This window comes from Mobula birostris, chromosome 22, assembly GCF_030028105.1.
Source record: "Mobula birostris isolate sMobBir1 chromosome 22, sMobBir1.hap1, whole genome shotgun sequence".
Lineage (NCBI taxonomy): Eukaryota > Metazoa > Chordata > Chondrichthyes > Myliobatiformes > Myliobatidae > Mobula > Mobula birostris.
The window spans coordinates 11,446,350-11,473,759 of record NC_092391.1 but is presented as its reverse complement, the minus strand read 5'-3'; the positions used below and the strand labels follow the sequence as shown (position 1 = coordinate 11,473,759).

General features: G+C 43.5%; 1 protein-coding gene across 5 annotated transcripts in view; it reads right to left on the bottom strand.

The window, feature by feature from the left end:
* ralgps1 (Ral GEF with PH domain and SH3 binding motif 1) overlaps positions 1-27,410 on the bottom strand; it is a 761,372-nt gene that overhangs the window by 656,488 nt on the left and 77,474 nt on the right. Inside the window, exon 1 of one of the 5 annotated variants that reach the window (XM_072240010.1) lies at positions 21,965-21,984. The exons of the other annotated variants lie outside the window; for them this stretch is intronic. The gene's annotated coding sequence lies outside the window, so the exon portion shown is untranslated. Of the gene's footprint in view, positions 1-21,964; positions 21,985-27,410 lie in introns of those variants that run through there. 5 annotated transcript variants of the gene reach the window in all.

The following is a 27,410-nucleotide window of genomic DNA, read 5'->3' as shown; positions in this document are numbered from 1 at the left end:
AAGAAATATATAAAAACAAATCATTCACAAGACCACCAGCAAGTCTGATAACTATTGTCTATTTGTGATTGCTCCTCTATCGATTTCTCTTGGTAATACGTCAGAGCAGAGCCAACACCTCTGTGGAGCTGGAGTCATCAAAAGGCAAATCCAAAAAACAATTCTGAGACTTCTTGCGACAGTTGGTAAAACTTCACCAGAAAATACTGGTGCAATTCTACACTCCAGTCTTAGAGAGCATCCTCACATCAGTCATTACTGTCAGATTTGGTACAGCGCCCTCTCACAATGCACAAAAACTACAGTGAACTGTCCAGTCAGCAGAAAAGGTCATTGGCTGGAGTTCACCAGCACTGCAGGACTTGTATGTGTCCAGGACAAAAAAGTGGCCAAGAATAGAAAATACTGTAAGGCTATGAAAACAAAAACTTCACCCCATTTAAAAAATTTCTTCCTCTAGGCAGTTAATCAGATCTAGTTATTCCCCCCACCCCCTTTATCTATCACCCCCTCCCCCAGTACTATGCTGTAAACACTTCAAACCACTTTTTGTGATTTTGTTTACATTGTAAATACAAGCTGGTATTTATGTTCACTTTATTCCATGTCCATATTTTAACCTCTAACTTCATTTTTATATAATTCTTTATAACTGTTGAATGATTTTTTTGTGGTATGTTGAGTCCTGACCAACACACTACAGCAAATTATTAGTACATGTAAATGTTTAAGGCGAATGAAGTTGATCCTTGATTTCCTTCTTAGCTTCATAGTCACTGTTGTAACTGTGAATAAGGTCACCAGAGAGACACTGAAGCTAATGGGTATAGAAGTGTCTTATTCAGCAAAAATGAGCAACAGGCATCACATTGAGACACTCTTGGAAGAAGCCTACTCGACCCAATGAAACATGACATTTTTATAAGCTAAAAAATCAAAGGTAATAGCAGGACGACTTCTCAGCCACAATACATCTACAATGCTTCCTTTGAATTACATATAGTTTCCAAACACCTCCCTCTTTACACGCACACTCCAGACGCACAGAATGAATTCTAATCCCACTGACTCTGGGCCGCATTCATGCCTATACAGGTATCCGAGGTCTAAGTGGAGTATTTCTTTGTTTACAACTGACCCAACCTGTAGCTCCAGAAAACCCATTGTTCTGAGCTGCATTTTAAATTCCTTCTGCAATCGACATTCAAATCTGAAGAATGGCTACTGTTGAACTTAATATGCGCTATACACCTTAACATCACTAATACCGAGACCAGCTTTCATTTCATAACTTAAACGTTTAAGCTCCCTACCTCAAACTGCTGAGCTGTCTGGCCTCTACTCACCCAAATTAACAGTTAAAATAAAGAGACAAGGTGAGCAAAGTGTTTCAGGTTACATTTCCCATGCCTGTTCAGTCTTTGATTTAAGTGCAAATTGATAGCAGAGAATTGCGCCGTATTTTTGGCCTGTTCCCACCTGGAATTATTCAACATTAAACAAGTGTCTCAATTGCTCAGATCAATAAGCACTTATATGTTTATTATTATTATTCAGTGTCAACACCACCAACTTTGCCAATCCCCTGCAGAGGAACAAAATGGAAAATGTGGAAGATGAACACAACCGTGAAGATGCCCTTGCATGCAAAGCTCTGCAATGTATTTAGCTTTTATTATATTAATTTGCTTTCCTCACACTGTAATTAAAAACCAATTCTATTTGGGTGCCTTGGGGAATTTGATGACAGCAGTGACAATGACCCCAAATTCAGATACTCATCACTAACGGTAACATCTAACACATGCAACACAGGAGAATGAGGGGAGATTTGATGGAGGTTTACAAAATTTTGAGGGGGAATCCACAGGATAAATTGATGCAGAGGGTGGCAGTGTGAAGATATGTCTCTACCAAAGGAGGTGTACAGTGCTCCTTCCCTCCACTAGCCTGCAGGTCTCCTTTATGTCAGGTGTAGCACCTGATTAGCCCCCCCACCCCCGATCAGGGTCATGTGAAGCCACGGGAGCAGCTGGTGCATATCACAAGTCCTGGTTATGCGACCACTGACGCCAGGCAATCTCTGCAAAGTATTAATAATGGCTGGGATCACCCGTCTTGTAAAAATATTGTCCAAAGGCAGCAATGGTGCCTCAGGTGATGACGAGAGGGTGTACGGGAGTGAGATATGCCAACTAGTGGAATGGTGCCGCAGCAACAACCTGGCACTCAACGTCAGTAAGATGAAAGAGCTGACTGTGAACTTCAGGAAGGGTAAGATGAAGGAACACATGCCAATCCTCATAGAGGGATCAGAAGTGAAGAGAGTGAGCTGCTTCAAGTTCCTGGGTGTGAAGATTTCTGAGGATCTAACCTGGTCCCAACATATTGATGTAGTCATAAAGAAGGCAAGACAGCAGCTATACTTTATTAGGAGCTTGAAGCGATTTGGCATGTCAACAAATACACGCAAAAACTTCTGTAGTTGTACCGTGGAGAGCATTCTGACAGTCTGCATCACTGTCTGGTATGGAGGGGCTACTGCACAGGACCAAATGAAGCTGCAGAAGGTTGTAAATCTAGTCAGCTCCATCTTGGGCACTAGCCTACAAAGTACCCAGGATATCTTGAGGGAGCAGTGTCTCAGAAAGGCAGCATCCATTACTAAGGACCTCCAGTACCCAGAGCATGTCCTTTTCTCACTGTCACCATCAGGTAGGAGACACAGAAGCCTGAAGGCACACACTCAGCGATTCAGGAACAGCTTCTTCCCCTCTGCCATCTGATTCCTAAATAGACTTTGAAGCTTTGGATACTACCTCAATTTTTTAAAAAATATACAGTATTTTCTGTTTTTGCACATTTTTTAATAATGTATTCAATATATGTAATTGATTTACTTGTTTATTTATTATTATGTTTTTATTTTTTTTTCTCTTTCTGCTAGATTATGTATTGCATTGAACTGCTGCTGCTAAGTTAACAAATTTCACATCACATGCCGGTGATAATAAACCTGATTCTGATTCTGGAAGGCCATTTCTATAGGAAAATTTGCCAAGATCAATCATGGTTATGAAGACGATGATTGCCCAAGTCAAACAACATGGCACATAACGAACGAATAGTCGCAGGCTTTTCCCCCTCAGGTTGGTGGAGACCAGTACTAGTGGTTATAGGCTTGAGGTGAAAGGTGAAATCTGATGGGGATCTCCTTCACTCAGAGAGTAGAACAAATGTTGAGCAAGATGCAAGCAGAAGTGGTTGATGGGGGTTCAACTGTAATATTTAAGAGAAGTTTTGAGGGGTTTGGAGGGATATTGTCCCACTGCAGTTTGATGGGAATAGGCAGAATATTAGCTCACACCAACTAGATGGGCTAAAACGCCTGTTTCTGTGTTGTAGTAATCTACAACTCTATGAAATGTTAAAGGCAATATAAAGCCTATAATACAAGATGGCAAACTGCTGTTCTTTCCTAATGCCTTTGCTGCACTATTCCCCAAGCAAGCCATTCATCAAACTCCTGCGCAGTCAATACGATAGAAACAGCACGATATTAATCCCCTAACTCCATCCCTGTCCATTCAGCAGTTCCACTCTATGTACCATCATTCATCATGTTACAGCACCACATTCAATAAAGCAGTTTTAATGACCAGTTCGATAATCTTTCAAATGGTATCTAAGCTAAATGTTACTTGAATGTTATACAAGTGAGCAAGGCTGATAAAAGAGAATGAAATTTCAATCAAACTGCAGAGCTCAGAGACACACAGCGATCTGGGTGTCCTGGTACATAATTTACCAAAGGTTAGAATGCACATACAGCATATGATTAGGAGCCCTAAACAGATGCTATTATTAACACAAGATATTTTGCTGATGCTGGAAATCCAGAGCAATGCACAAAAAATGCTGGAAGAACTCAGTAGGTCATGCAGCATCTACGGAGAGGAATAAACAATTGACGCTTTGTGCCGAGACCCTTCATCAAGACTCAGCCTGAAACGTCAGCTGTTTGTTGATACAGACTTTTGCATAGCACTGTATTTGTCAATGGGGAGCGAAAGGTGAGTTTATAAATCTGGCTGGAACAAAAGAAGCTGGGAATGGCGAGAGGGGAGGGCTGCAGAAGAGGCTTGAGCTAGGTGGCAGAGAAGTGCCGGGGCGTGGGGTGGCACGGGAGCTGACACACCCAACCCTAAGACACCAAGTTCTTTTGATTACAAACAATTGGTTTATTGATCATTACAGAATGTCTCGCTGGTGCTTTCTGCTCCCTCCCCTCTCTCTTCCCCTTTTCCCAACCACAATTCCCCTCTTCCTGCCCCCTTCCCACTCTCAGTACACAATAAAGATCCATATCACAATCAGGTTTATCATTGTCATGAAACTTGTTTTTTTTTGCCACAGTAGTACAGTGCAATACATAAAATTACCACAATGTTAGTTATAAGTGCCCAGCATTGTACCATTCCACCAATTCTCTCTTCCCAAAGCCCACGTTTTTATCCTCGATTGGCATTATGATGAAGAACCATTGTAGGACAATGTACGTACAAGGAATGGGCATGAATTCAGTGCTCCGTCTCCAGTAGACATTTCCCTTTGAAGTAAAACAGTAACAGAGAATGTAGGAAACACAACGCAGGTCACACTGCATCTGTGGGAAGAGAAACAGAGCCAACGTTTCAGATCAAACAAAGGCTCTCAACATGAAACATTGTCCGTTTCTCTCCCCACAGATGCTGTCTGACTTTCTGATGGTTTCCAGCATTTTCTGCTTATATTGGACTTTCTAGCATCTGTATTTTCCCCCTGATTTTCATTTCCCTTTGGGGACAAGCTAATACAGGGGTTTCGAAACTTTTTAATGCATGGTTCCCTACCATTAACTGAGGTGTCCATGGAACCCTTGTGCTAATATATTTTAAATGCAACTCAACAAACCAGAACTCCCTCTGGCACCAAAAGGCATCGTCTGCGCATGGTGCCCGATAGTCAACTCCGCCTAACAGGTTAATTCCACTGAGATATATTTATAGTCAAACAAGCCAAACAAGCTTTATGCTGACTAACAATGAGGTAAAACAGAGAGGGAGGGAATAACGCTGATTAAGAAAAAGATGCTCTTTAAAGCAGGCTCATCAACCAGAATCTAATGCCGAGTTAACAGCTTCGGTGTCCAACGACTCTCAATGACTTGAGGACGTGGTAATCTGTATGGGTGTTTCGAGTGATTGGGTGGACAGAAAACCAAAATGAAAGGAACTGAAGTTGAGTTAGTGGTAGCTGCAGCACCTGCAGAATTAGCAAAAATTAACTCTTCTCTTCCCCGTCCGCCTCCCCACAAATCTGACAAATCACTGTGCACCTCATGGAATTGCTCATTTTAGCATACAGAACAGTACAGAGAAGGCCCTTCAGCCCACAGTGCTTTGCCAAACTGATTGAACTAGCAATTAAGATCTCAACTGAAGCAACTCCTTCCGCCTACACCAGGTACACACCCCTCCATGCTCCCCACATTCATGTACCTAAGAGTTTCTTAGACATCTCTATTGTAGTTGCCTCCACTACCACCCCGAATGTTCATTCGAGGCACCTATCACTATAAAAAAAATGTGCCCAGCTTGTCCTTGAACGATCCCCCCTCTCAACTTAAATGCATGCCCTCCATTATAAAGCATTTCGATTGTTGGAATCAAGATGCTAATCCACCTATGCCTTTCGTAATCTCATATTAAAATGAACTTTCATCAGTTCCCCCTCAGTCTCTGATACTCAACAGAAAACAACCCAAGTTTGCCCAGCCTCTCCTTGTAGCAGATTCCCTCTAATCCAGGCAGGGTCCTGGTAAACATATTCCGACCGTCTCCAAAACCTCCACATCTTTCCTATAAGGGAGTGACAGGAACTGAAAGCAGTGCTCTAGATAGGACCTCAGCGTTTAATAAAAGTGCAACACAATTTCATGTCTTTTGAATTCAATTTCTCAACTAACAAAGAGAAGTATGCCATACCTTAATTTTATATCAAGAGGGCTGCTATTGGACTGGAAGTAGTGCTAAGGGGCAGAATTAGGAGGAAACATATACACACACAAAATGCTGGAGGAACTCAGCAGGTCAGGTAGCATCTATGGAAATGAATAAACAGGTCAATGCTTCAGACCGAGACCCTTTATCAGGATTAGAAGAGAAGTGGGCAGAAGCCAGAATCCCTTCCTTTCTGTAGTGATAGTTAATTGGGTTATTCCTGTGTCACTCAGTTAGCCACACCCACATGGGAGGAGTTCACCTACTGCTCAAGCAGGGTTGTTAATAAAGTTCAGTTGAGTATCCTGCATGCTACAATGCTGGTGTGCTCTGCACCATCCCTCAATAAGCAGCACAACACTTTCCGGGAGGAGAGATGTTGCTCCATATTGTTCCCCGTGTCAGCGGTCACCACCTTCAATGCCTTTCTAACTAGGGAGTCCCTAGCTCTAGAAGAAACAGTTTGCCAATTTATTGGCCCAACGACCAGTTTGATATTTATAATAGCCTCCTGCCTCCCCCCCCACCATTTTTCCCTCCACCCACATCTTTCTGAATAACACCTTGTTTCATCTTGATTTCTGAGGAAAAAGCACCATGAGGGATCATATTGGTTCCAACCCAAAGTCTGTGGACCTCTCCCATCCCAATTTACTTTTGCCTTCTGCAACCTAACCATCAAGGGCACCTTTAAGGAGGTGGTATCCATCACTAAGGACCGTCATCTTCCAGGGCATACGTTCTTTTCATTACAACCATCAGGAAAGAAGTATAGCAACCTGAAAACCAACACTCAACATCCTAGGAACAGGTCCTACCCCTGCACCATCAGATTTCTGAAACGTCCATGAGCACCACCTTGTTATACCTTTGTTATTTATTTTGGTAATTTTTAATCATTTTGTATCTTTGCACTGTACTGCTGCTGCAAAACAACAGCTTTCACATCATACAGGTTAGTGGCAATAAATCTGATTCTGGAGCAGGTGCTGGGCAAGGTAACCCAAGACCCAACCCCAGAACACTCCGATGACTTATCACACTCGCCCATTTGCCAGAGGCCTTTGAGTCATTTTTCTAGGCAACACACACACAACATGCTGGAGCAACTCAGCAGGCCAGGCTCAAAACATCGACTATACTCTTTTTCCACGGATGCTGCCTGGCTTGCTGAGTTCCTCCAGCATCTTGTGCGCGTTCCTTGGATTTCCAGCACCTGCAGATTTTCTCTTGTTTGTGAGCCGTTTTTCTGCCGGGCAAGTGATGCTTTAATGAAACTGCAGGGAAACGGCAGATGCTGGAATCTGGAGCTTCAAACAAGGTGCTGAGGGATCTCAGAGGGTCAGTCGGCATCTGTGGAGGGAAATCATAAACACAAGAAATTCAGCAGATACTGGAAATCCAGAGCAACACAGAAAATGCTGGAGAAACTCAGCAGGTCAGGCAGCATCTATGGAGAGGAATAAACAGTCAACATTTTGGGCCCCAGACCCTTCATCAGGACTGAAGGGGAAGGGGGAAGACACTAGAATAAAAAGGTGGGGGAGGGGGAAGGAGGATAACTAGGTGATAGGTGAAGCAAGGTGGGTGGGAAAGGTAAAGGTCTGGAGAGGAAGGAATCTTATCAGAGAGGAGAGTGGACCATAGGAGATAGGGAAGGAGGAGGGGCAGCAGGGTGAGGTGATAGGCAGATGAGGAGAAGAGGTAAGAGGCCAGAGTGGGGAAATGAAGAAGAGGGAAGGGAGAAGGGAAAAAACAGTCCATATTTCAGGCTGACACCCTTCATCAGGGCAAAGCAGAGGTTGAAGATTTGGGCTGAGATTCTCCATCAAGACTGCTTAAAACTATTTATATCTATTTGAGATTTTTAAAAATTTCCCCAAAAGCCTTTATTGGAAATTTTATAAAAATTGGAATTGGTTTATTGCACATGTACTGAGATACAGTGAAAAGACTGTCTTGCATAGCGTTTATTCAGGTCAAATCTTCACACAGCGCACTGAGGTAGAACAAAGTAAAAACATAACAATGCAGAACAAAATATAACCGCTAGAGAAAGTGCAGTGCAGGCAATCAGTTAGATCACAAAGAGGTGGATTATCAGGTCAGGAATCCAATTTATAATAGGGAACAATTTAATGGTCTATATACAAGTAGGATAAAAGTTGTCCTGGAGTCTGATGGTACGTGCTTTCAGGGTTTTGTATGGGAGAGGGCAGAAGAGAAAATGTCCAGGGTGGTGGGTCTTTGATTATGCTGGCTGCTTTACCGAGGTAGCAAGTATATAGTAGACAGAAAAAAACTTTAATTATACAATTCAGAAAGTTATTTTCAGATACTAATAATTGAGTAAAAAGGCTTGTGCCTTGCCTTGACAGGGTTAATGGCCAGCTCAGGAGAATGGGTTCAACGGCCTTTCCTGGCGCAGGTCCGAGTTCGAGTGTGCTGCAGAGAGAGGGCACAAAGGCGAGCCCAGAGGAAATCGGCACCTCTAGTGCCCACTCTGCAACTCAGCTCAGAAATCCGAATTTGATCAAACAACTGCGGTGTTTCAAGACAGGTGGCCAACAGCCAGTTCAAGCTCTATTTGGATCATTAACCCATTACTTCCCACCCTGCCTCTCTCTCCCATTTCCTTGCTTGTTGCAGGATATCCAGCAGAACACCCAATACAGACCGCAGATGCTGGGAACCGGAGCAACTTACTTACAGGAAAGCTATCAATAAACTTAAAAGAATGCAGAGAGAATTTACAAGGACATTGCCGGGACTCAAGAAACTGAATTATATAGGGAAGGATTTGGACCTTATTCCCTGGAGCATAGGACAATGAGGGGAGATTTGACCAAGGTATATTCATAATTATGAGGGATATAGATAGGCTTCTTTCACTGAGGTTGGGAAAGACTAAAACTAGAGGTCATGGGTTAAGAAAGACAAGTGAAATATTTAATGGGAACATGAGGGGGAACTTCACTCAGGGAGCAGTGATAGTGTGGAATGAGCTGCCAGAGGATGTGGTGGATAATTTCAACATTTAAGAGAAATTAGGATAGGTACACGGATAGCAGAGATATGGAGGGCTATAGTCAGATGTAGGCTGATGGCATTAGGCAGAATAATAGTTTGGCACATGCTAGATGGGCCAATAGGCCTCTCTCTGCTATAACACCACGACTATAACAAACTTTTTCCTGGTGGAAGTTAGCTGGTAGAGCAGCACCTGTGAGAAGGAAAGGAATTGTTAATATTTCTGGTCAAACTTCAAAGTAAATTTATTATCAAAGTACCTATATGTCACCTTAGACAACCTCAGGATTCATTTGCTTGCGAGCATACACAATAACTCCAATACCCACAGTAAAAATCAATTTAAGACCACACTAACAAGATGGGACAACCAATGTGCAAAAGGCAAAAGACAACAAACTGCACAAAGACAAGAAAAAAGAAAAAGATAGATAGATGGATAGATAAATAAGCAAGCAGGCAATAGATAAATATCAAGAACATGAGATGAAGAGTCCTTGAAAGTGAGTTCATAAGTTGCGGGTACAGTTCAGTGATGGGGCGTGTGAATTTGAGTGAAGTTGCCCCACTGGTTCAAGAGCTGATGGTTGAGGGGTAATCACTGCTTCTGAACCTGGTGGTGCGAGTCTTGAAGCTCCTGTACCTTCTTCCGGATGGCAACAGCAAGAAGGGAGCATGACCTGGGTGGTGTGGGACCTGGATGATGGATGTAGTTTTCCTGCAACAACGCTCCACGTAGATGTGCTCAATGGTGGGGAGGACCTGACACATGATGGACTGGGCAGTATCCACTACATTTTGTAGGTCTTTCCGTTCAAGGTCATTGGTGTTTCCACACCAGGCTGTGATTGAGCCAGTCAATATACTATCCACCACCAGTACAGCCCTGCATTTCTCAAGAGGACAAAAAAAGCCCTGCACCAGTACAGCTCTGCATTTCTCAACAGAACAAAAAAAAAGACAATCAATATCATTTTCCCCGAGTCCAGCTGTTATTCCCTTCTCACTTTGATAAATGCTACCGAAGCGACAATCTGCTGTAGTTAGTGGTAAACCAGTTACTCCCTCCTGCACCACCCCAACTTTAAGCATCAGCATCACCACCACCACTTCAAAACCTTCAAATCTTCAAAAGGTGACACCACCAAAAGGCGACATCCATCATTAAGGAACCGCTCCACCCAGAATCAGAATCAACATCCTTGGCATATGATGTGAAATTTGTTGTTTTGCAGCAGCAGTATATTGTAATACATAATAATAAAAAAGCTATAAATTACATTGTCAATGTCCATTCAGAAATCAGATGGCAGAGGAGGAAAAAGCTGATTCTGAATCATTGAGTATGTGCCTTCAAGCTTCTGTACCTCCATGGTAACAATGAGAAGAGGGCATGTCTTGGGTGATGGGGGTCCTTAATGATGGATGCTGCCTTTTTGAGCATAACCTTTTGAAGATGTCCTGGATGCTAGGGAGGCTAGTGCCCAGGACTTCAGAATGGATAAGACGAGGGAATATAAACCAATCCTCATAGAGGTGTCAGAAGTGGAGAGAGTAAGCAATTTGAAGATCCTGGGCATCAATGTCTCCAAGGACTTAATCTGGATGCAACATAGTGATGCAGCTATAAATGAGATAAGACAGTGGCTAAGTTTCATTAGGAGTTTAAGGAGATTTGGTTTGTCAACTAAAAGACTCAAAAACTTCTACAAATATACCGTGGAGAGCTTTCTGACTAGCTGCATCACCGTCTGGTATTGGGGGGGCGGGGAGTGGCTACTGCACAAGATCGAAGTAAGTGGCAGAAACTTGTAAACTTAGTCAGCACCAAAATGGGTACAAGTCTCCATAGTATCCAAGACATCTTTAAGGAGCAGTGCCTCAGAAAGGCGGCATCCAACTTTAAGGACCCCTATCACCCAGGACTTACCCTCTTCTCATTGCTACCATCCAGAAGGAGGTACAGAAACCTGAACACACACACTCTCAACGATTCAGGAACAGCTTCTTCCCCTCTGCCATCCAATTTCTAAATGGACTTTGAACCCGTGAACACGACCTCACTACTTTTTTTATTTGTTATTTTTTGCACTGCTTATTTTAACCTGGCTATTTAATAGACATATATAAATATTTACTGTAATTCCATTCCCTTCCTCTGTATTTATCATGTACTGCTGCCGTAAAGTTAACAATTTTCACGACGTACGTTGGTGATATTAAACCTGATTCTGATGGAGTTGGCTCAGTTTGCAACCTTCTGAAGCTTTTTACAATCCTGTGCAGTCAACTTCCCCCCTATACCCAGATGGTGATGCAACCAGTTAGAATGCTCTCCGCATTATATCTGGAGAAATTTCTGAGAGTCTATGGTGACATACCAAATCTCGTCAAATTCCTGATGAAATATAGCTGGTTTGCAATTCCATCAGTGCGTTGGGCCCAGGCTAGATCCTCAGGGATATTGACATCCAGGATATACCGTCTCTCATTACTACCATCAGGAAAGAGGTACAGGACAATGAAGACACACACTCTTCTGTGTGATAAAATGAGGTACTAAAAGTGACTAAACTTGAATTGGCATTTTTCAATGCAAATAAATAATCTGCACAGCATACAGAATTGTCTCTGCAATGCAGAGTTTCAATAGAGGCTAAAACTGCACTGCATCAATGGCTTCACGTGCCAGGTATTCCATAGCAAACTAAAAGCAAGCCACAACAACCCAAGAGGAACTTCATGCCGGAGGTGCAATTTCTTGCCAAGTGCTTCCCTCGTTGCTGTAACACCCACCACCCTCATCCCACCCCCCCCATACAGTTTGGCCCACAGCAAAGGTTTAATTAGCTCAGAGAACAAATAGATTGCAACACGCTTATGCCAGCAAGCAGCTGCTCCTTTGTGCCGAGCCCCAGGCAAAGGGCTCGCTTGGCACACTTACCCAAAAGCAAACTTCAACAAGAAGTTGGAGCAAAGAAAGTGGGGAAGTGAAGGAGTTTGTGGAGGGTAGGGGAAGGAAGAGGAGCAGGATTATGAGAAGCAATTGTGGAAGGTGATCACGGGAAAATTCCTGGGTTCCTTCCAATCCCGCTAGGTTTTGGAGGAATTACTTTGGTCTGCAGCTGCTTGGACCCAGTTCGAGAACCCAGGCCACACTAAATTCATGGAAGTTGCTTTGTTCCAAACTGCTGCTGATGCACCAAATGAATCCAGTTCCCGACAGCTGTGCTTATCCCCCAAGGCCCAACTTCATCAGGTTTTTTTCTCCCCCCTTCTCAGTTTTCTCTGCTCGGTCTATCTATTTGGAAATAATTGCTGAGAACCAGCAAAGCAGATCTCACTTGTTTCCATGGCAACTTTCTGAAACCTGGGAGGAAAGCAGGCCACAGTAGGGAATGCATGGAAAGCCAATTACTCTTTCCAAATGCATAGATCAAAAACTCATCATAAGGAAAAGCTCAAATAGTGATATATATTTTTTCTTTAAAAAAAATCACAACTTGGGTCCTACAAAGAGGCTGTGAGGATCAAATTTTATTCCATAAAATCATTTCCTTTTTGTTATATAAGCTATGGTTCCATGGTAAATAAAGCTCCAAAGGTGCATTTAAGTTCGCTGATGATAGCACTGCTGTTAGTAGAATCAAAGGTGGTGATGAATTGGCATATCGGAGGGAGATTGAAAATCTGGTTGAATGATGCTCTGGCAACAACCCCTCACTCAACACCACCAAAACCAAAGAGCTGTTTATTGACTGCAGGAGGAAGAAGCCCGAGTTCCACGAGACAGACCTCATAGGGGATCGGAGGCGGAGGGGGTTAGTAGTTTTAGATTCTTTGGTGTTAATACATCAGCGGATCTATCCTGAGACCAGCATGCAATTGCCAACACATGGCAATGCCTCAACTTTCTTAGAAGTTTGTGCAGATTTGGCATCTCACCAAAAACTTTGACAAACTTTATAGATGCACAGTGGAGAGTATCCTATTCTGGTTGCAGCACAGCCTGGTATGGAAACACCAGCGCCCAGGAACAGAAAAGATTACAGAAGGTGGTTGACAAAGCCGCAGCACCACAATCAGAGTCATGGAGATATATTGGGCAGCATGGTATCATAATGGTTGGTGCAAAATTATTACAGTGCCAGCAACACGGGTTCATTTCTGCTGCTCTCTGTAAGGAGTTTATACATCCTCAGTAAGGATTTCAATGGTTCAAGAATCTCAGGGAGACCATGGAGGAACACTAAAAGTGGACCTGCCTATGTGCCAGGAATTGATTTTAAGCCAAGCCAGATTTCAACCCCATTCCCCTACATTCACCTCATGACCCTTACCTACTTTACTGATCAGGAATCTATCAATCTCTGCCTTAAGTATACCCAGTAATTTGCCCTCCACCATTCTGTGGCAACAAATTCCAGAGATTCTCAACTCTCTAGCTGAAGAAATTCTTGCTCATCTCTGTTTTAAAGTGACGTCAGAAGAGACGTAGAATATAACGGCCCCACAACATAAAGCCAGCGTTAATGCAAGAACATGACTGATCCAATTTTGTCCTCAGCTTATTCCACTTTCCTGACTGTTCCCCAAAATTCTCAATAACTCGATGGTGCAAAATCTATCGCAACCTTGAATCCATTGATGACTTCTGTCTCCATAGGTCTGAGCAATAAAAAAAAACTATGATCCTGTTTTTCTTATCTTCATTAAGCAGCCCCTTATTCTGAAACTACATGCCATCAGCATCTATGCTGGTGAGTCCCCTCAGAATCCCAGAGGTCCACTGTGAAAACCACTCCAAATTCAAGATTCCTGCATTCCCAGCTGCATTCTGACATTGGATCCACGTTGAACTTAGCTGTGGATCACAAGTTTGCTGTATTTAACATCATCAAATTCCGCAAGGAGAGGGTTCTCTCATGGGCACGCAGTGCAGGGATGAGGAGGTAGGGAACAGAAGTCGATTTGGAAACACAATGCAAGCTTTATCATTTTCTACATCTGAAACGGATGTTAATACTTGACGCACAAACTTCAAAGCCCATTTTTGGAACTATTAGCATCATTGAGGTTGAAGCAAAGAGGAAGCACTTTAGAGGAAACTGAACAATTGCACAAAGGAAGAATTTCAAAGAATTACAGGATGCCAAAGAAACGCTGGAGGAACTCAACAAGGTCAGACAGCATCTGTGGAGGGAAAAAGACAGCCGATGTTTCAGAGTGAGAATGAAATAAGTGGTCAGCATAAAGCTGCTCTTCTGCAATCCGAGCAGTACAGCAGCACAGCAGTTTGCACAACGCTTTGGAGTGCCAGCAAGCCAGGTTCAATTCTGCTGCTGTCCGTAAGGAGTTGTGCATTCTCCCTGTGACCACGCACTTCCACTTGGTGCTCCAGTTTCCTCCCACCTTCCAAAGACGTACGGGTCAGGGTCAGGGTCAGTAAGTTGTGGGCATGCTACGTTGGCACCAGGAGCATAGCAACACTTGTGAGCTGCCCCCAGCACACTCAGACTGTGTTAGTCATTAATGCAAATGACACATTTCACTGCATGTTTCAATGTACATGTGACAAATAAAGCAAATCTTTATCTTAGTTCACCTCTCCTCTAATGTTTCCTGCTATGACTCCCTCCCACCCACCCTGATCGCGGACTCCCATCAGGGAGGCGGCTACGTAGCATCCAACCAGGACCACAAGACTCTAAAACAAGTTACTTTCACCAAGCAGTAAGGCTGATCAACACCTCCACCCACTAACCCACCCCTCCACACCCGCAACCACCAATGCTTTATCATTTCCTGTCAGAGTCACCTTATGTACAGACACTCCTGTGCCTAGCATCACTTTATAGACATAAAATCAATCTATATAATCTACATTATGTATTTATATTTATTGTTTGTTTTTATTATTATCGTGTTCTCTATCTTATCGTGTGTTTTTTTTGTGCTGCATCGGATCCAGAATAACAATTATTTTGTTCTCCTTTACAATTGTGTACTGGAAATGACATCAAACAATTTCGAATCCTAAATCTTGACTTCAGATTCCAACACTCCTATCTCATCTCCCTTCAGAAGGTGTCTCCACTCTTCATCACTTACTCCCCCCACCCCCCGACATTTTTCCTATCCCTTTATCTCCATCTATTATCCATCTGCCACTGGTCTCCCAAATCTACCTTCCCCCCGCCCCAACACACAATCTATCACTGCTCCTGGTGGCATGGTAGCACTGTGGTGAGCACAATCACTTTACAGTGCCAGTGATCACCAATTGGGATTCGAATCCCGCCACTGTCTATAAGAAGTCTGTACGTTCTCCCCTTGACCACATTGGTTTCCTCCGGGTGCTTTGGTTTCCTCCAACATTCCAAAGACGTACAGGTTAAGGTTACTAAGTTGCAGGCATGCTATATTGGTGATGGATCACAATGAGACTTGTGGGCTGCCCCCAGCACAATCTTTGGACTGTGTTGGTCATCTACACAAATGATGTATTTCACCCTATGCTTGAGGTGCGTGACAAATAAAACTAATCTTTTAAATAGTTATCCTTCTCCTCAAGTCCACCAATCACCTCATACTCCCGTCTCATCACTCCCTTTCCCCTCTATGCTGGCCATCTCACCTCTCCACTCTTAGTCCTGATGCAGGACTTCGAACCGAAACGTTGACAACTCCTAACCCCCCACTCACAGATGCTGCTCGACCAGCCAATCGTTTGTTGATCAAGTACTGCCTCCAGTGTGCAACCCATCCAACTGAAGGAAGCAAAGTTTTCCAAATTTGGCCAAAGTGACTTATTCACCCTCAACCACGAAGTTCTTGAACCAGAGTGAACAACTTCACTCATCCCAACACTGAACTGTTGGCACAATCTATGGACTCAATTTCAAGGACTCTTCGGCTCACATCCTCACTATTACTTATTATTTATTTCAGTATTACTGTTGCTTTTTTTTAATCTTTCCACAATTTGTTGTCTTTTGCACAAGAACAGACCCATCAGTCAACAATAACTGCAACAAACACTGAGCCAAGATCCTTTATTGGGACAAGAAAAGAAGGGGAAGAAACCAGAACAAGGCAAGGAGAGGTTAGGAGTACAAGCTAGCAAGTGATAGGTGAAGGGAAAGATAGTTGGACAGGGGAGGGGAGGGGAGGGGAGGGTTAAGTAATTAACTGGGAGCTGGCAGATGGAGGAGGTAAAGAGCTGAAGGAAGACGGGGAGGAAAGGCAACAGAAGGAAGTGATGGGCAGGTGAAGAGGAAGAGGGTTAAGAGGGGAGTGAGAATGAGGAATGCAAAAAGAGAGAAGGGGAAGAGGCTAAAAGGGATCAGCAAGATGGTTGCCAGGTCTACATTTAGTCTCACCAATTAAGATGTGGTCATATTGCAAGCAGTGTGTGGAGACCAGGTTGGGAGGAAGTGCATGTTAATCTCTGCCTCACTCGGAAGGGCAGTTTAGGTCCCATGGAGAGAGAGAGGAGCAGGGACAAATGTTACACCTCCTAAAGGTTGGAAAGGGAAGGAACAGGGGACAGGGAATGAGGAGTGGTCCAGGGAATGAAGGCCAGATGGGACTGGGGGGTGGAACCCTATTGGCACTGGCAGAAATGGTAATGGATGATGTGTGGGATACGGAGGCCAGTGGGTGAACACTAAGTCTGCTCTGTCTAGGGGAGGCAGTGGGTGAGAACAGGCATGCAAGCTACAGAGGAAATGTATGCAAGGGCTCTATCATCTGCGGCAGAGGGGAAGCCATGCTTCCTGAAGGAGGAAGACATTCAGAAGTCCTGGAGCTAACGGCCTTAGTGTCTCTGAGACAGAAACTGAGATAAATGGTTACAACCTTTTTAGGAAACAGGGTGGGAGGAGCAGTAGTCAAGGGTGGCGAGTTTATCTCCAGGATGAAGACAGAGAGATCCAACAAAAGAGTCAGAGATAGACGAGGTAAACTTTTTTTAAAAAGGTTAGCTTTACCATCACTGAATCCCCTACTATCAACATCCTGGGAGTTACCATTGACAGGAAACTGAACTGGTCTAGCCATATAAACATTGTGGCTACCAGAGCAGGTCAAAGGTTAGGAATCCTGCAGCATGTAACTCACCTCCAGACTCCCCAAAGCCTGTCCACCATCTACAAGGCTCAGGTCAGGAGTGTAATGGACTACTCGCCATTCGCCTGGATGAGTACAGCTCCATCAACACTCAAGAAGTTTGACACCATCCAGTACAAGGCAGCCAACTTGATTGGTATTGCTTCCAATCCCTCCACCATCGACGAACAGTCTGTACTATCTACAAGATGCACTGCAACAACACACCAAAGTTCCTAAGACAGCACCTTCCAGACCCACGAACACTACCATTTAGAAGAATGAGAATGGTAGATACCTGGGAACACCACCACTTGGAAATCCGCCTCCAAGTCATTCATCATCCTGACATGGAAACATATCGCCATTCCTTCATTGTTGCTGGGTCAAAAATCATGGAATCCCCTCCCTAACAGCACAGTGGGTGTACCTACACCTCAGGGACTGCAGCGGTTCAAGAAGGCAGCTCATCACCACCTTCTCAAGGGCAACAATGGATGGGCAATAAATGCTGGCTTAGCTGGCAATGCCCACATCCCATAAGTGAATAAATAAATAAGTTTTAAAACTCGTCACATGTTCATTGAAATATCGAAACAGGGTGAAATTTGTTATTTGTTTCAACGACCAGTTGAATGAGTCCAATGAGTCATTGGAGGCAGCTCATAATTGTTGCCATGCTTCCAACACCAACATAGCATGCCCAGAGCTTACAAACCTTTCTCTGTACATCTTTGGAATGTGGGAGGAAACCGGAGCACCAGGTCATGGATGGGGCACCTTCTCTGAGAGCAGTGAGCAAGAGGGAGAGGGAGAGGGAAACTGCTCACACACAGGCAGACGGCACAGAAGACCTGCCCACTTTCTGCTCGTTTTATCGATGATTTCATTCTTCCTCGACTCTTTAATCAGCAGGATCAGTGAGAAATGGAGTAGGTCACAGGCTGGCACTTCCCGGCTTCTTAAGCCTCTTGGTCAAACACTTTGCTCGAAACCAAACTCCCTCGGAGACAGATCGCTCAAAAGGCCTGATAACGCACCACCACAACGTAGGCCCCAGGCTCCAACAGTAGCAGAACCACAGTTGAAAGAAAAACATGAAGCAATCGGTGAAAGTAGTAGTTTTGTGAGCCGTCTGAAGGATGTCGCCTTTGTTTGCTGGTGCCATCTTCTTCCAGATACCCCCTCTGCCCCCTTTTACAAGGTTATGTATTCTTCTAATTATTCATTCATTTGCCTTTCCCATGAAAGCACTGGATCTTTCTGCTTAACAACTTAATTTGCAAAAAATACTCAGCTTTGGAATTAATGCTCGCCTGGGACTATACTGTCTGGAATTCAAAAGAATAAGAGGGGATCTTATAGAAACATACAAAACTTTGAAAGGGATTGATGGGATAGCAGTAGGAAAGTTGTTTTCATTGGTAGGTGAGACTAGAACTAGGGGACATTGCCTCAAGAATCAGGGGAGGAGATTTAGGACAGAAATACGGAGAAACTGTTTTTCCCCCAGAGAGTGGTGAATCTGTGGAATTCTCTGCCCAGGGAAGCAGTTGAGGCTTCTTCACTAAATATATTTAAGATACAGTTAGATAGATTTTTACACAGTAAGGGAATTAAGGATTATGGGGGAAAGGCAGGTAGATGGAGCTGAGTTTACGGATAGATCAGCCATGATCTTATCGAATGGCGGGGCAGGCTCGATGGGCCGAATGGCCTGCTCCTGCTTCTATTTCTTATGTTCTTGTGCTGAATGCTTGTAATTGAGTGAATCTAGTCAAATACCCAAAGGTTCATTTATTATCATAGAAACATTCCGAATGTTACAAGGCATGAACAGATTAGATATGGCAAGGTTATTTCCCATGGTAGGGGATTCTAGGACAAGAAGGCACGACTTCAAGATTGAAGGACGTCCTTTAAAACCAAGATGCAGAGAAATTACTTTAGTCAGAGGGTGGTAAATCTATGGCTCTGGAGACTAAGTCATTGGGTGTATTGAAGACAGAGATAGATAGGTTCTTGATTAGCCAAGGCATCAAAGGGTATGGGGTGAAAGCAGGGGAGTGAGGATGACCAGAAGAATTGGATCAGCCTATGATTGAATGGCAGAGCAGACTCAATGGGCCTAAAGGCCTATTTCTGCTCTTATGTCTTATGGTCTTATACAACTCTGAAATTCTTCTTCTCTGGGTAGCCATGAAACCAAGAAAAAAAAAATGACAGCACGATTATCAGCCCCAAATACCACTCCAACAATAAAAACAAACAAAAATGGAACAGCCACATCGACCCACAAGTCTCTCCTCCTGCACAAAAAAAAACTAAAACAGAACAAGCACATTGACCCCCAAATCCATCTCCCCACACAAAAAAAAGAGAAAGATCAGACGAGAAAACACAGAATATCAAAAAACTATAAGACTGAAAGAAGTCTATAATCCAAGTCCACATCCAAAACGCAGAAAACCTGGGCAACAACTCTCCGGGCCGAGCAGCAGGGTCTCTCTGGTACAGAGCAACCGATCAAAAGAAAGACAGCCAGTGCTCACCCTTCACACTCGCCTCAATGCTTCAGTCTCCCTCATTTATTTGGCACACTTTGAAAGCTTTAATCAGCGAAATGGAGTCAAACATCAGCTTCGCACCTGTTCCACAGCCCACCCGCTAAGAGGTTTTGCGCCAGTTGCCTCAGTCTCCCAGAATCCTCTCGGAGACTGCAGAGCATGGGAACACCCAAATGATCTCCCAAACTTCCACACTTACCTCAATCTTTCGATCTCCCTCATCACTTTAATCAGCCAACAATAGAAGCTTTAATCAGCGAAATGGAGTCAAGCATCAGCTCACGCTCCATCCAGTTTGCGGTTGGAGATAACAAACAAGGAACTTCAAAATATTCAGATTTAAATGAGTCTTGCTTCAATCAAACTGCCTAGTTTCAAGCGCATTGCAGCATTTTCCATGATTGGAAATCAAATCTTTTATACAGGCGATAAATTAAAGTTAGTTTTCCAGGAACTAAGGTACCAAAACTCCCCAGTGGAAACTTGTGAATAGTTTTTAATCCACATGTTAGAAATAACTGAAAGTGACAAATTATAGGCACTCCTGAAATGAAAAAGCATTTATACACATACTACAAGGTATGTCTACCCTGAAGTTTAAATCAACAGGAGTTCAATGAGACCCTTTCTCACTGCTTCCCCCACCCCCTATGATCTCTGCTGCTCCCTGACTCTTTGGCCACATTCTCACCTATAAACTGCCAGCTTGTAATCCTTCCCTCCCTGCTCCAAATCCTCCCTCCTTCCTTTCCAGTCCTGACGAGGGGTCTCAGTCTGAACGGAAAACAGTTTGTTCCTCTCTATACCTAACTGACTGAGTTCCTCCAGTACTTGGTGTGTGTTACTCTGGGTTTCCAGTATCTGCAGAATCTCTTGTTTATACGTAACCCAATGCTTTTGCAGACCCCATTGTTGCACAGGTAGCTTTGGACGTAGAAGGGTCATCGAACACTACAGCAAAAAACACAGGCCTTTTGGCCCATCTAGTCCATGCTAAACACTTAACCTGTATAGTCTCATCGATCTGCACCTGGACCATAGACCTCCATACCTCTCCTATCCATGTACCTATCTAAATTTCTCTTAAAAGTTGAAATCAAACCCACATCCTGCTCTGCACTCTCACCACCTTGAGTGAAAAAGTTCCCTCTCATGTTCCCCTTACATATTCACCTTTCCCCATTTCTACAGATGTACTGTGGAGAGTATTCTGACAGGCTACATCACTGTCTGGTATTGGGGGTGGTCTACTGCATAGGATCAAAGTAAGCTGCAGAGAATTGTAAACTTAGTCAGCTCCATCATGGGTACTAGCCCCCACAGTATCTAGGACACCTTTATGAAGCGATACCTCAAAAAGGCGGCGCCCATCATTAAGGACCCCCACCACCCTTCTCATTGTTGCCATCAGGAAGGAAGTACAGAAACCTGAAGGCACACGCTCAGCAATTCAGGAACAGCTTCTGCCCCTCAGCCATTAGATTTCTGAATGGGCGTTGAACCCATGAACACTATCTCTCTACTTATGTTTCTCTTTTTGCTCCACTTACTTAATTTAACTATCTAATATACTTGCTGTAATTCACAGTTTTTTATCTCTATTATTATGTACTGCATTGTACTGCTGCCGCAAAGTTAACCAACTTCATGACACATGCTGGTGATACTAAACCTGGTTCTGACATGTAACTGTAGTCTCACCCAGCCTCAGTGGAAAGTCACCAATGCAACTGTAAATAAATCAGTCGTAGTGATTTACATCACAAAGGGCATGGATGCCTCAAAGATTGCTTGTGCTCAGTTGCAGGCACTTCTACAACATTACATTTAATTGACAATTAATGCAAAGGATAAATAAATTATAAAGTGCAGTGGAGCAAAAGGCAGCATCTGCTGCAGAGATAGGCAGGCTGACATCCTTATCTAAACAGCTTCCCCTTCTTGGTTTACCTTTTGTAATCTGATTTTAAAAGTGAGTCATACTCTTTGCACTCACTCTGTTAAGGAGTTCTATGCAATCCACCCATCCCATTAATTGCAACATAAACCCATTAATACTTCAGAAGCAAGATTTAAAATTGAAGGATTTATTTCTCTGCCGACTGACTTAGCAAATGACTGTATAGGAAGACCATTCTGCCCTTTGAGGTCCTGCCAGCTTACTGCAGAGGAAAACGTTAGCCACTATTTCCTTGAATTGTGATTGTGAGTACTCACAGGTTCCTGGTAGCAGGCCACACTTCCGTGATGGGGGTAGCTGCCTCCATTAGCTAACAAGGTAACATGTTCCTGATGCCAACCAGTTTACAAAAACTTTCTCTTCAATTATTTTGCCAATCACCTTAAAGGTGTTGGAGAAACTCAACAGGTCCAACAGCATCTACAAAGAGGAAGAAAAACCAGGATGAAAGGTTTCAGCCCAAGCAGACAACTGCTTGCCTCCTCTCCATAGGTACCACCTGACCTGTTGGGTTCCTCCAGCATCTTATATGTGTTACTCTGGATTTTCAGCATCTGCAGAATCTCGTGTTTACCTTAAAAATGTGTCCTTTATTTTTTTTTCCCCATTTCCACTTATGAGAGCAGCTTTTTCCACCAGGCTATCTGGGCCCAAGATGATTATTACATTTCCTTTGAATCTTCCCAGTTTGAAATCCTTGCAAGCTGAGGAAAAGCCCCACCTGCCCATTCACCTCCTCCCTCACCTCCATTCAGGAAATCTTTCCAAGCGAGGGCAACACTTCACCTGCAAGCCTGTCGGGGTTGACAACTGTATCCTGTGTTCCCAGTAAGGCCTCCACTACATTAGTGAGTCCCAACGTAGACTGGAGGACCACTTCGCTAAACACCTGCGCTCCATTCTCAACAAGCAGGATTTCCCGCTGGCCAACCACCAATTCCGATTGTTATTCTCACTCCAACATGTCGGTCCATGGCCACCTTTACTCTCACGATGAAGCCACTCTCAGGTTGGAGGAGCAACACCTCATATTCTATACCTCTCCCTTCCATCAATCCCCATCTGGCAGCTCTTTTACCTCTTCACTTCTCATCTAGCTATCACCTCCACCTGGTGGCCCTCCTCCTTCCCTTTCTCCCATGGTCCACTCTCCTCTCAGATTTTTTTTTTCAGCCCCTTACCTTTTCTATCTAGCATCTCCCAGATTTTCACTTTATTCCCCTCCCCACCCACCTGGCTTCGCCTATCATCTTCTCGCTTGTACTCATCCCCCCCACCTTCTTATTCTGGCTTCTTTCCCCTCCCACTCTAGTCCTGATGAAGAGTCTCAGTCTGAAACATTTACTGTTTATTCCTTTCCACAGATGCTGCCTGACGTGGTGAGTTCCTACAGCATTTTGTACGCATTGCTCTGGACTTCCAGCATCTGCTGAATCTCTTGCATCAGTGGAATAATCCTGATAATTCATCTCCTCGTTAATTTAAATTTTGGGCTGTCGTTTAAAAAGGGTGTAAGCTAAACAAAAGCAAAGGGAGCCAACTATTTAAAAAATACAGCTCAGTTCATTTTTAAAAAAACAAGGAAGAGACCATTTTGGTCTATCATGTCTGCTGTTGTGTGCTGGGGCAGCAGGCTGAGGGTAGCAGACACCAACAGAATCAACAAACTCATTCGTAAGGCCAGTGATGTTGTGGGGATGGAACTGGACTCTCTGACGGTGGTATCTGAAAAGAGGATGCTGTCTAAATTGCATGCCATCTTGGACAATGTCTCCCATCCACTACATAACGTACTGGGTGGGCACAGGAGTACATTCAGCCAGAGACTCATTCCTCCGAGATGTGGCACAGAGCGTCATAGGAAGTCATTCCTGCCTGTGGCCATCAAACTTTACAACTCCTCCCTTGGAGGGTCAGACACCCTGAGCCGATAGGCTGGTCCTGGACTTCTTTCATAATTTACTGGCATAACTTACATATTACTATTTAACTATTTATTACCATTTTCTATTACTATTTATTATTTCTATTACTATTACTATTTCTATTACTATTTATTATTTATGGTGCAACTGTAACGAAAACCAATTTCCCCCGGGATCAATAAAGTATGACTATGACTACTACTACTACTACTACTATTTCTTCCAAGAGGACCACAACCTTGTCGTGGTTTGGAGCCTTGCATGCCTCAATGACCCAAAGAGCCATGTTGGCTGGAGTCCAGGCCCAGTGCTTTGGCTCTTGGTAGGGTCACCCATGCCAAACAGGTCAAAGGGTACAAGCCAGACTAAGAGTGGTCCATCAGTCCTCAATATACAGGGGTTCAGTTCAGAGCTAGCAACCCTGACTGGTAAAACAAAATTGTTCCAGAAACAGCAATGAAGAATCCTTCTACATCTGACTGTGATGGTATCCCCGAGTCTTCTCCTGGACTTGCGTGACTCAGAGTAGCAAAAACAGAGCTATTGACACGATAAAGGAAGCCCTAAACACTGCCAAAGACGAAGGACCTTTATAGCTGCACTAGATGCCAGTGGCATTATGGGGAGTAGAGAATAGACCATTTGATTTACTAATGGCTAAAAGGCCAGTGTGTCTGTTATGAATGTATTGCACAAAAAACATTGCTAAATTTCACAAACATTAGTAATAATAGCATGTTGCAGGATCAAAAAGCAGTTTCTATTTTGGAATATGAATAGACCATTTTATGCAAAATATTATGCTCTGTTCTGAAGTTACTTAACTGCATTCTCATGGAATTTTAACATTTTTCAGTAGATTGAGAGTACAAAGATTCATGATAAACAAAAATTTAAAAATTGCAAACCATATCCTTAAGTTTGGTGATCAGAAATGCACATACTATGATAAGTGGTCTAAACAGCATTTTGTAAATTTGCAACTTTTAAAGTTCTAATTTGGAAAATAACCTGATCCATAAAAACAAATATGGCATACGCCTTCTCCACAACCTTACCAACCAGCATCGGCAATTTCAGAGAGCAATGGGCTTGAACCCCAAACCTCCACCTCTAGTCACTAACATGCCTACTGGTTACAGTACACACCCTAGTCCCAGTTGGTTAGTTGAATAATCTCAGTTCTGCAATGGGACAACCCACCAACTAATGCAATTGAACAAGAAATTGAGATGTTCCCTCAGTCCCCTGGAAATTAGGCCGATGATCACAGGGAGCAATCTAAAAACAAACCAGACACAGCACAACACAGAAACCAAATAAAACAGTAAATTTCTCACACCCATCACTACACAGGGAAGAATATTACCCCAACTTAGTCCTGATGTTGGTCAGTCCTCACATTTTTCAAGCCAGAAGTCTCCGAGGATGAATTTGACTGTTGGAAGAGGGGGTAACCCACCCCAGCTCCTTGCAGCGATATGTACTTGAGGCTGTGCTGACCAGGGTATGCAGACAAATCTCAACGATATGGCTGCGCAAAGGGCCAAACAGGACAGAAATTGCGGCTCCATCTCATTCCTCTAGAGCCACATCATATCATTTCCAATGGCTGTTACCAAGTTAATCTGCAATGAACTGAATCAATTACAAGTTGCTTGAAAGTCTTTATTGGATACAATGACCAAAAGAAAAGCCAAACTCTGAGAGTGAACTTGGCACGCACAGATCGTTTGCTTGCCCAATTTAACTTAAAGGATTTCATGAAGCAGCAAGAATTTGGCCAAAACCCAACTTTCTCAAACAGGCAAAACCAAAAAATATATTTCACTCATTCCCATCCCAAAGCACTTTCAAGTCAGCATAAACACAATAGATTCTGCAGATGCTGGAAACCCAACTGGCTGAGTAGTGTCGCAGCAACAACTTTGAGCTCAATGTTGGTAAGACCAAGGAATTGATTGTGGACTTGCAGAAAGGGAATCCAAGGGAACACACACCAGAACTCACTGAGGGATGAGAAGTGGAAAGGGTAAGCATCTTCAGGTTCCTCGGCGCCAATATCGCTGAGGATCTATCCTGGGCCCAACATATTGATGTAGTTATAAAGAAGGCATGACAGCAGCTATATTTCATTAAGAGTTTGAGGAGAATTGGTATGTCACCAAAAACACACAAATTTCTACAGATATACCATGGAGAGCAGTCTAACTGGTTGCATCCCTGAGTGGTACAGAGGGTCACTTCACGTGATTGGAAAAGGCTGCAGAAAGCCGTGAACTCTGCCAGCTCCTTCGTGGGCACTAGCCTCCCTAGCATCAAGGACACCTTCAAATAGCAATACCTCAGAAAGATGGCATCTATCATCAAGGACAAGCGCACCCATCACATGCCCTCTTCACGTTGACCCCATCAGGGAGGCGGTACAGGAAACTGAAAGACCCACACTCAATGATTCAGGAACAGCTTCTCCCCCTATGCCATCAGATTTCTGAATAGACTATGAACCCAAGTACACTAACTCAGTACATTTTCTCTCTCCTTTTACACTAATTATTTAATTTAATTTTTTTATATGTATTGGAATTTATAGTTTTTAATATTATGCACTACAATGTACTGCTGCCGCAAAACAACAAATTTCACGACTCATGTCAGTGATATTAAATCTGATGCTGATTCTAACACACTAAAATGCTGGGGGAACGCAGCAGGTCAGGCAGCGTCTACAGAGAGATGAAGAATCTCTTGGCCTGAAGCGTAGACTATTTATTCCTCTCCATAAATGCTGCCCGACCTGCTGAGTTCCTCCAGTATTTTGTGTGTATTACTTAAAAGATGGGCCCTGGTTAAAAGTTCATGAATAGACACCCAGATAAAGTGGGTTCATGATCACTCAACCTCGTTACGGCACTCATTGCACCTTATTGTCTGCCTGAAGTGCATAACTGTAGTGCTTTATCCTGCATTTTGATATTGTTTTCCCTTGTACTATCTCAATGCAATGATATGATGATGTGATCTGTGTGGATGGCATGCAAAACAAAGTTTTTGACTGCACCTTGGTACGTATAACAAAACTAATGTTTACTATGGTGGGCGAATCTAAAACCAGAGGACAACCTCAGGATTGAAGGAATGTCCTTTTGGAACAGAGATGAAGAGGAACTTCTTTAGCCAGAGAGTGGTGAATTGGCAGATTTTATTGCCACAGGCAGCTGTGCAGGCCAAGTCACAGGGTATATTTAAGGCAGAGGTTGATAGATTCTTGATTGGTCTGGGCATGAAGGGATACGACGAAAAGGCAGTAGGTTGGGACTAAGAAGAAAATTAGATCAGCCATGATGAAATGGCAGAGCAGACTTGATAGGCCAAGTGGCCTAATTCTGCTCCTATATTCTATGGTCTAAGGCAGGAGATTGGGGCTGAGAGGGAAAGTGGATCAGCCATGATAAAATAGTGGAGCAGACTCCATGGGCCAAAAGAGATTCCTATCTCTTACAGACTTAAACTAGGGTGCAGAAGAGATTGATCAGGATGCTGCCGGGATTAGAGGCCATGTATTATAAGGAGATGCTGGACAAACCTGGTCCGTTTTCTCTGGAACTCTGGAGGCTGAGGGGAAATCTGATAGAGGTTTATAAGATTATGAGAGGCATAGATAAGAGTAGGCAGAGAGCATATTTTCCTCCAGGGTTGAAATGTCTAATCAAGAGGGCATGAATTTAAGGTGAGAGTGAGTAATCTTAAAGTGATGTGTGGGGAAGGTTGTTTCTTT